A 10,082-nucleotide genomic window follows, 5' to 3' on the forward strand; every position below is an offset into this window, starting at 1 on the left:
TTCATATTCACACATATTTGCTTATTTTTCCGATTTATTTGTACTTTCCTCATTCATACTGTCCTCTTTTGTTATTCATTGAATAGTTATGCTCATTTTCATCTGAACATCAGCACCCATGAGATTTATTCAATCTGAACACTTTTGAATTGGAATTATTATTATCATTGGAATGTAGTGACCTGTGAATTGTTTTACTGTTGGATATTATATATGCAGTTGTAAACTAAATTAATCAACCCCCATTGCAAATTTGATTTATTGGCAACATGTACAGACTTTCAGATGTTTGCAATGAACAAATCAATCAAAAGTAATTGAATGAGCCCAAGTGGTTTCCCCAAATACAACTGAAGATGCAACTTTTAATGACTTCTACAGTCTCAAAATTATTCAACCCCTCCATGGAAAGCACATTTAGTGCTCATTAGAACACCCTTTTGCTGTAAATGAGATGTATAACCAGACACCAGCTTCTGGCAGCATTTCTGAGGAATCTTAGCCCATTCCTCATGAGCAATGGCCTCCAGTTCAGGCCGAAAAGGTTTTTTTTACAGAATACTAACGATTCGGTGGCTTATTTATATGAGTTTGCCAAGAAACTTGATTTGCAATGGGGGTTGAATCATTTTGATTAAATGTAAGTACACATTGATGGCCTAAGACACGAAATGAGCAGTTTGTTTGAGAAAACGAACAGTATTTATATAGTTTTTACCTAAACTCATCGTTTACAACGTTTTTACCACCTATCGTTTATCACTAAACATATTTAGATATACAGGAAATAACAATGGAAGACGATTTCGATATATCTAATTATGTTTAGTAAAAGGTAAAACTTCCGAAATCTCTGTATAAACAGTGACGTAGGCGCGCAAGCGATCACTTCCGGCGCATGCGCAGAGCGAAGCGCCCGCGTCCTCAAATCAGTTGGACATGGCTGTGGTTACACAAGGTAAAAATGATATAAATACTGTTCGTTTTCTCACACAAACCGCTTGTTTCGTGTCTTAGGCCATCAATGTGTACTTACATTTACGAGTCATTAAATCATGTTTAATTTGGACTTCTCTGTGCATGCTCTTTGAGGTGAACCAGGACCCCATAAACCTCCATCATATGACTGACAGACAGCGACGGTTTGACCGAAAAATATCAAAATTGAAAATACTGTGGAAACAAAGACACCTACATCTTGGATGCCCTTGAGGTAAGCTAAAACATATCAACAATTAATTTCAAAGTGACCAAACGCCTCCACGTTTTCCCTATTTAAATACAGTTACTCGAGCAGTGTAACTCGACCTAGGAGGTGACACAAAATAAAACGTTGCACTTTTCTAAGCGTGTAGAGTGGATAATTATATTGTATGGCGGAATACCACAGCAAGTGATTGGGAGCACTTCGACTCGGCGTAGTAATATCATCACTCTGGACATAAAATCAATAATGTTCTGTGTAAAACTACCATGACCATGTTCATGCCACACCATTGTTATGATTCGTTCCCAAATACACCACCAGCCCTGTGTGAGTTTCTACATGATGATGTCACCAGACTAAGGGTAGTGGGATTCAGACAGATGCTTGACCTTCATGTCTGACCCCTGTAGTGTTGGGGTCGGGGGGTGGGGGGCATGCTTGGCTGGACACGGCAGTGGCATGAACACTAATTGGGTCAGTTGGCAGCACATGTTGACCATCCACATGCAGACAAGCGTGAATGATGGCGAAGTACATTCATAAAAATGAATCTCTTAATTCAGATAATTGGCTAGTTCTTGCAGTTTACGACCCTTTAAAATAAGATTTGCATGTGTGTGTGATTTGATCAAATATCTGCATCCTCAAAGCAGATCATTAGATTTTGTCATTTTTGTTGGGGACAAAAACACAATAAAAGCACACTGCAGAGAGTCAGAATATAAAATGGAAGAATATAATGGAAGTATTTCAGATCAGTGATATTTTCCGTAGTCAAGAAAACATTATTTAGGTGCTGCAATTTTAGTTAGTTACAATTTATATTGGTCAATCACACATACAGTATAAATTTATCATGTAACAATATCAAAAGTTTTTAAGACGGAGTGATTTTTTTTTTTTTTAGGAAATCTGCATTTATTTGATCAAAATGTAAGCGCTATAAATGCAGTCCAAAAAATACAAAAATACATTAAATTAATCATGTAATATTTAGGGCATAACATATCTTACATTTCTCTTCACAGGCGATGAGTCGTCTCAAAATGTAAAAAAAAAAAAGAAAAAGAAAAACTGCCATATTGTGATACAATATTACAATGTGTGTGCTGGTGTGTGAATTTTTTGCAATGTATAATGTAAAACTTCTTCTTCAAAAGAACAGCAGGTATTTGACATATCAGTCTTGATATATATATATATATATATATATGTGTGTGTGTGTGTGTGTGTGTGTGTGTGTGTGTTTATTTATTGTCACTTTTGATCAGTTTAATCTATGCTTGCTGAAAAAAAATATATATCTGAATATTGCTAAATATTTATATCAAACAAACAAACAAATAAACACAATCTCTGAGCCTATGGACTGTAAAATTAAATTTGATATAATCATCTATTGAGCATTGATACTAAAGTTTTTTAACCAAGGGTGACGTCTAAAGAATTACGATTCTACTGGTTAATAAAACAATTATGGAAATACTTGTGTTGTAATGTGTTTTAATGTCTTCTTTAGATGTTTTGTTGTGTGATAGGGTGTGAAAATATGTGTTAATATGTGATAAAAAGGTTTTTTTTGTTCATGCCAAAATTGACATGTATTTTTTTCATGCCAAAATTGAAAAATAGTATTGTTTTTTCCCACTGTTGCGATCATATTTTGCGGTTTACATTACATGAAATTTGCTTTCCCTTTCTAGAGATATATTAGCCACAAGATGGCGCCTAATCTTGTGGCTAATTTAACAATATCCAGCAGATGGCGTTAGAGATAATATACTGTAATTATAATATTGAGATGAATGATGCTAGTCTTTTTAAAGGTGGGTGAGTAGACTACAGCGCCATTGACCGATTACTTCGATTATTAATATTATTATTTTTTTGTCTAAGAAAAGTAATGTTTCACATGTTGAAGATTAGAACCTCATATTGTCAATCATCTGCAGTCAGAACTGTTGGTGTAACTGTCCAAGGTGCTGAAACACATAAGTGCCCACTGCCCAGACTCACACAAGTAACTTTTTTTCAGTTTTTCTGTTTGTGATGTAAAGAGATCTTTGATCTGAGAGCTTTATTTAACAGATTATGATATTCAAGGTTTACTTGTGTTACATTTTTATAGGCAGAAGTTTGGCGTGCAGTGATAGGTTGAGGCAAAGTCATGATGTTTTTTATTTTTTTATTATTTTTTTTAATGTGAAGTCATATTAAGTTACACGTAATGTTCACATTTTTCAGGTTAAACAAACAGGCACATTACCAATTATTATATTTTTCATCAAGAAAGTGCTTTTTGAGAATTTTGTACATTAATTATTCCAAAAGATAACTATACGAATCCAGTAAAAAGCATGTACATTTTATTTAATGTAGCCTACTATTAACTGAACTGATGTGCAGCTGTTTTTTTTTTTTTTTTTTTTTTTTTTTGGCGGGTGTTAATGTCAAGCCCTGCCTTCAATCTTAACAAACCTCAAGAATCAAGTTTATTAATGACCAACTTCTAAAAAAAAGAATGCTTCTTTGTAAAGAAATGCATGCACGCACACACACTACTTTTAAATAACAATATTGTTGTACCAGCAATATTTCCAAGTTTTGTTTTTCACCGTAGACATTTCAAATGTCACGATTTGCCAATGCAAGAGAGGTTAGGACCGAGATATTCTAATTTGCGCTGCTCTCCTTTCGGTAGCTGTTACATCCGCCTACAAATGCCCTGCACACCAGCAGAGGGCGCTCTTAATTACCACGGACACTACACACATCATGGACTCCGTTTCCCACAATGCTTCGTCTGTCATCTGTGTAATAATGTTCAGCTGATTTTAACCCTCTTCTGTTGTTTCTTGTCTCGTGTCCACAGCATTACTGCGCGTTTTCCTTATTTCTATGCTTCTGGTCTTTGATACCTGCCTGTATCCTGGTTTCCCGTTCCCTTTCTTGCCCTCTGAATTTGTTCGTGTGTTTAGGCTGATTTACTGTTCTCTGACCTTCTGGCTGCTTAGTGGACCACAACTTTGGATCGTGTTATAAATTGCGCTTGGATCTTCTCTCGTTGTCTCTTAGTGTTTGACACCATTTCAACGACCCTGAATCATAACAGTAGATCACGCTCAAAACTTTTCTAGTCTCTTCGGTGCATTTTAGAATTACACTCCTACTTCTTTTATGACAAACACTTGAGAGAGTTTTAATGACCACAGAGAGTCAGGACCGCAGTTTAATTATTAAAGTAATTTTTTTATAGTGTAGTGCCCACATCAGTCAGTATTGGTGTGAGAGACACGGGTTTGAATCCACTGTGTGTGACACCAAGTGTCCCTGAGCAAGACACTTACCCCCTAGTTGTTCCAGAGGCGTGCAACCTCTGACATATATAGCAATTGTAAGTCGCTTTGGATAAAAGCATCAGCTAAAATGAATAAATGTATATAAATTAGGCATTAGGACACAGAAAGCACAATGCATGCCTCACTAACACCTTCAGTCGGAGACCAAGTGAAACAAGGGGCTAGAGCGGCTGGTTGTATCTGAGCTCTTAAAGTCACCGTGAAATCAAAATTGACAATTTAAGTAAAAATTAGTATTCATTATAAATGACCTGTGGACATTTCATGCCGACTTTAAAGCAAGAAAAGCTTTTCAATAGCATTTGTGGGCTTTCATCTTTGCAATGTGGAAACTTGTGCCTTTTTCATCCAAAAAGACTACATTAGAGTTGTTCATTGGTGAGTAAAAAAAACAACAAAAAACATCTTTTAAAATGTGGCTAAAATAATATTACGTGTGTGTGCTCGAAATATAAATAGGCCTTTTTACAATAATCATTTTGTGACATGTACGCACATTAAAACAGGATTGTGTTTTGAAAAAAATGTCAAGCATATTTTATAGAGCAACATAGGTTCTTATACTGTGTAAAACAATAGTGATTTGTTTTTATTTCATTTAAAGGTCCATTTAATGGTTACAATTCAGTCTGTCACGACAACAACTTGATATAGACTATACAGTGCGCTCGTATCACTATGAATGGGATAAAGTTTAAAGTTCAAGTTTTTAGAAACAAAATTTACAAGACAGTTGTTGTCAGATTTCATTAGGGATTTCAAATATGAAATTTAATGGTAAGCTTGGTGAACAGTTTTGGAGAAATTAGTACGATTTTGCTAAATCGTACATATTTTACGAATTGGCCAATTCGTATGAATTCGTACGAATGACCTACCCCTGACCCCGCCCCTAAACCTAACCATCACGTGGGTTTAGACAAATCGTATGAATTCGTACGAGTGAGGTCGCAAGAATTAGCCACTTTTTAATCACTCGTACAAATTCGTACAAATTGGTCGTGAGATAGGGTAGGAGAATTTGATGTTTTCACCTAAAGAGATAGGAGCTGAATTTGCATGCCGAAATGCATTTCAAAGATGGCCACCGAGTGAAATGACTTGTCTTAAAGGGACTTTGGTCACGTTCAACTTAACGTCGATACTGACATATTGGGGTCTCGTCTCACCTTCAATTGGTAACTAAACAATGGATATTGGCCAGTGAGATTTGCATGCCGAGCCACTCTTACCCGGACATATAAGGCAGACTCTTACTTACTCATTCATACTCTGTTTCGGATCCAAGTGGTTGTGACAGCGGTCGCTCATTCTAATCTTCCATCAACTGAAGTGGATTCCTGCATGGGGGATGGCAGCAAAAAAAATAAAAAATGGTTGGGTCATCCGTTTTTGGAGTAGATTAGGAGTGTTCCCAAAGCCAAATACCTTAGCCTATCTAAAATTTCAACGCATTCTCATCCTAGGACGTCATCTAACTGACACTTTTGACCATGCGTCTAAATCCGACGCACATGGCAACCTTTAGCGCCAGTTAGATGACGCGGGGAGGTTTAGGTCTGGGGTAGTCTCACGAATCTGGGATGAGAACATGTTGACAAAGCGTTCTTGGATGGTTCATGCTCTCACTGTGAGAGCAGGAACATGTTGGCATTGCGGTCACGTCTATCCTTTTTTTGTAAAAGTACAAGTACTCTCTCCTGTCCTCTCTTCTCATAGCAGAGCTGCGGTTCTACTTAACACTTTTGCAGAACTGAGGATTATGAGCAGTCCCAAATGACTTCCTACTCCTCTAGCATGCAATGTGCCATCGAAATGCGCTCGGATAAGGACCAGATGTGAATTGTTGCATCGGAGTGAGGGCTATGTCCTCTGGAGAGGATAATGACAACACATTCTCACCCCAAGGCGTCACCTTTGACCATGCTTCAATATTTGGCGATCCTACGGCGTCATCTAACTGACGCTAAAGGAAAGCGTCAGTTAGATGACGCGGGTAGGTTTAGTTCTGGGGTAGGGGTAGGGTTACACGCGATCCTAGGGCGTTATCTAAATGACACTAAGGCCCCGTCCACACTACTGCGTTTTCGTTTAAAAACGGAGAATTAAAACGAATACGATCTCCGTCCACACCAGCGTTTTATCTGCGTATTAGAATTGATCTCCGTCCACATTAAAACGACTGAAAACGCAGATCACGTGACCATTCACCAACACTGGGCCTGCGCGCGCCGGTGTAAACAGTGACTGACGAATCAGGGAAGGAAACGTCATGACTGATAACACCCAATCATAGAGCCGAGCGTCAGCCTCTGCGTCAGCGTTTGTAAACTCCTCCGTTTCGTCTCGTCCACACTAAAACGCCCTCCGGAGATTCAAAACGCAAAACGCAGCTGCAGCGTTTCTAAACGTCTCCGTTTTAGGTCTTCGTTTTTCCCGTTTTAGTGTGGACGGGAGGTGCAAACGTAGCAAAAGGTCTCCGTTTTTAAACGAAAACGCAGTAGTGTGGACGGGGCCTAAAGGGCGCCTACAGCGTCAGATATTGAAGCATGGTCAAATGCTTCCCAAGGCAGTTGACGCCTTGGGGGTGAGAATAGGCTGATAATGAAGCCGAGTCTTCCCCCCTTGAGGGTGATGGCTCACACTGAATTGGGTTCAGAGTTGACGTCCATGCTTGCCAGGCCGCCACGGGCATTGGACTCGAGTGGAACCCTCCAGAGTGGAGCTCTCGCGTTTGGATGATTGGTTACTGGTTTACAGCCTTGTTCTCCCCCAGTGCCTTTCTTCCTCGAAGTGCATGAGGAGCATCAAAAGTCATGGAAGGCACTGTTTACTACCCGAAGCAGCTTTATAGCCTCCTCCACTGTCACTATACCCTTGACAAAGTTGCCTCTAAGGGTTAAGTGGAGATTCCACAGGTGGAGCATGCAGTTGCGAGGCATTTATGCACACAAAGTGCTTCTACCTGGTGGAATTGCACAAATCTCCCGTCCAGGCCTGTAAACGACAGCAGCCATAGCTGCTAAGGCTTACAGTGCCACTTGCCATCCTGCAGTTCCATCTGGCAAAAGCTCTCAAAGTCAAAGAGGGCATCTCCCTGTTATGTTTACAACAGCTCCAGCTGACCAGACTCGTCATCCTGGCTGCCCCGCCAAGACCCCCAGAGAAAGGCGTAAACAAAGTCAGAATTTGGCGTAAACAGAATGAGAACATGGATCCATCATGCCTTGTTACCACTGTGCAGGCTGGTGGTGGTGGTGTAATGGTGTGGCTGATGTTTGCTTTGCTTGGTTTAAATGCCAAAGCCTCCTGAGCATTGTTTCTGACCATGTCCATCCCTTTATGGCCACCATGTCCCCATCCTCTGATGGCTACTTCCAGCAGGTTAATGCACCATGTCATAAAGCTCGAATCATTTCATATTGGTTTCTTGAACATGACAATGAGTTCACTGTACTAAAATGACCCCCACAGTCACCAGATCTCAACCCAATAGAGCATCTTTGGGATGTGGTGGAACTGGATGTTCATCCCACAAATCTCCATCAACTGATGCTATTCTATCAATATGGGCCAACATTTCTAAAGAATGCTTTCAGCACCTTGTTGAATCAATGCCACGTAAAATTAAGGCAGTTCTGAAGGTGAAGGGGGGGTCAAACACAGTATTAGTATGGAGTTCTTAATAATCATTTAGGTGGGTGTAGAGTGCAAGGATTCTTTCTTACGTTTAGTGAAGCACAGCACGTCATGGCATTTCAGCATGGCGAAATACAAAAGGGAACTATTATGAGTGGGTTACAATCTTCATCTCATGTGAGTGTACACAATTCAGATGACATAAAACACAATTTATTCCTGAGTGCACCTTTAACAGTTCTTATTTTTTATAAACATTTTTAACTTTTAATTTCATCAGAAGAAATTACATGCAATTACATCTAGAATAAGTTTAATTTAGTTATCCTTTTCCATGTTTCAGGCCACTACAAGCACCTCAGCTCAAAACCCCTTGCAGTCAGAAGACTCCGGGACACTGGTTTCAGAAAATTGCTTCTTTGGCCTCACTTCTTCTGAGTCCTATGCAATTTTATTATAGATATTTTGAGGAATTACTTTAAGACCTCTGTTTCTCCATGGAATGGCAGCAAACAGCTAATATGGCATTAGAGGAAAAGAGATTTACAGAGATCTTGTGATCTATAAAACCATAAGAGCCAGCAAACCACTTACCAGGAACATTCATCAATCACTAGTCTATTGTGTTCATGTACATGACAGTCCCACACTTGAACATATCTCAGCATATCCCATCATTCAAACTATTCTTAGAGCTGCAGTATGAATATAAAAAATCACAGATGACACAAGATTAAAAAAAAAAAGTTTTAATTTATCATGGCAAAGATGCCATTAACATCTACAGTGTTAGAAATTGTGTCAAGAGGTAGTAAGGATGTCCCCTTGCCATATTCCTGCATATTCATCTGTCTTTTTTTCAGGTGTTTGCCATCAAGGTTTGATCTGGTAGAGATATATGATTAAGATTTACAATCTTTTTATTGTTGTTCTAATGTTTTTCACAGAATTTATTCATGTTAATGCATGTTACACCTTTTAAAGTGACGGTCAGATTGAACATATATTTTTCATTCAGTGTACTGTTTTTGAATAATTAATATATTTTTTATCTCTCAAAGTTACACTGTAAAAAATCCTAATTTTACAGAAAAACTTTTTTAATTTTTTTACAGCCATTTTCTTAAATTATCTTAACCATTATCTTAAATTGTATCCTCAACCTAAGTTTTTTGCACTTTATTTAAATTAGGATATTTTATTTTAATTTAATGTTGTTTGTTTGGTGGCTGCCAGTCATTTGACATTTTTTTGTTTGTTTGTTTGTTTTTAAAAAAAAAGTATCTCTTTTTTTTACAGTGAATGTGTTTGATCATTATAATTCAGAAAGTACGTGTGAAATTACACTGTTTTCCTGTAAATCATTTAATGAAAATGTATGCAAATGTTGTAATTGATTTAGATTATGATATTTTACTTTGAGTTGATTTTTTTTTTTTTTTTGGCTGCCAGTTATTTTAGGTTTTTTTTTTTGGATTATGTATTCATAAAACAAAATACTTTACACACAGGTTTCATCAATGTTTCATAAAATGAAATACTTCACACCTGTAAAATTCATTTATGTGAGGTTTTTGGCCTATATTTTGATGTGTGTGTATCTTCATTTTTCATTCTTCTATTGTCTATTTTTTGGAGAGTAATAACAGTTAATTATACATGAATGCAACTAACTATTTCCCTAAACCAAACCCTAACTGTAATTCTATAGTACATGTAGTTAATATTTAATATTACACAGTACTTTATAATGATTAACTATTTTAAAATTTTAAGATTTATTTAATATTTCAAAATAATATTTCAGAAATATTTAATATTTCAAAATATTCTTATATGTAAGAGGATGACTTAATTTGTGTGTTTTGTGTTATAAT

Source organism: Pimephales promelas, chromosome 13, assembly GCF_988280905.1.
Source record: "Pimephales promelas chromosome 13, fPimPro1.hap1.1, whole genome shotgun sequence".
In the NCBI taxonomy this organism is placed as follows: Eukaryota; Metazoa; Chordata; class Actinopteri; order Cypriniformes; family Leuciscidae; genus Pimephales; species Pimephales promelas.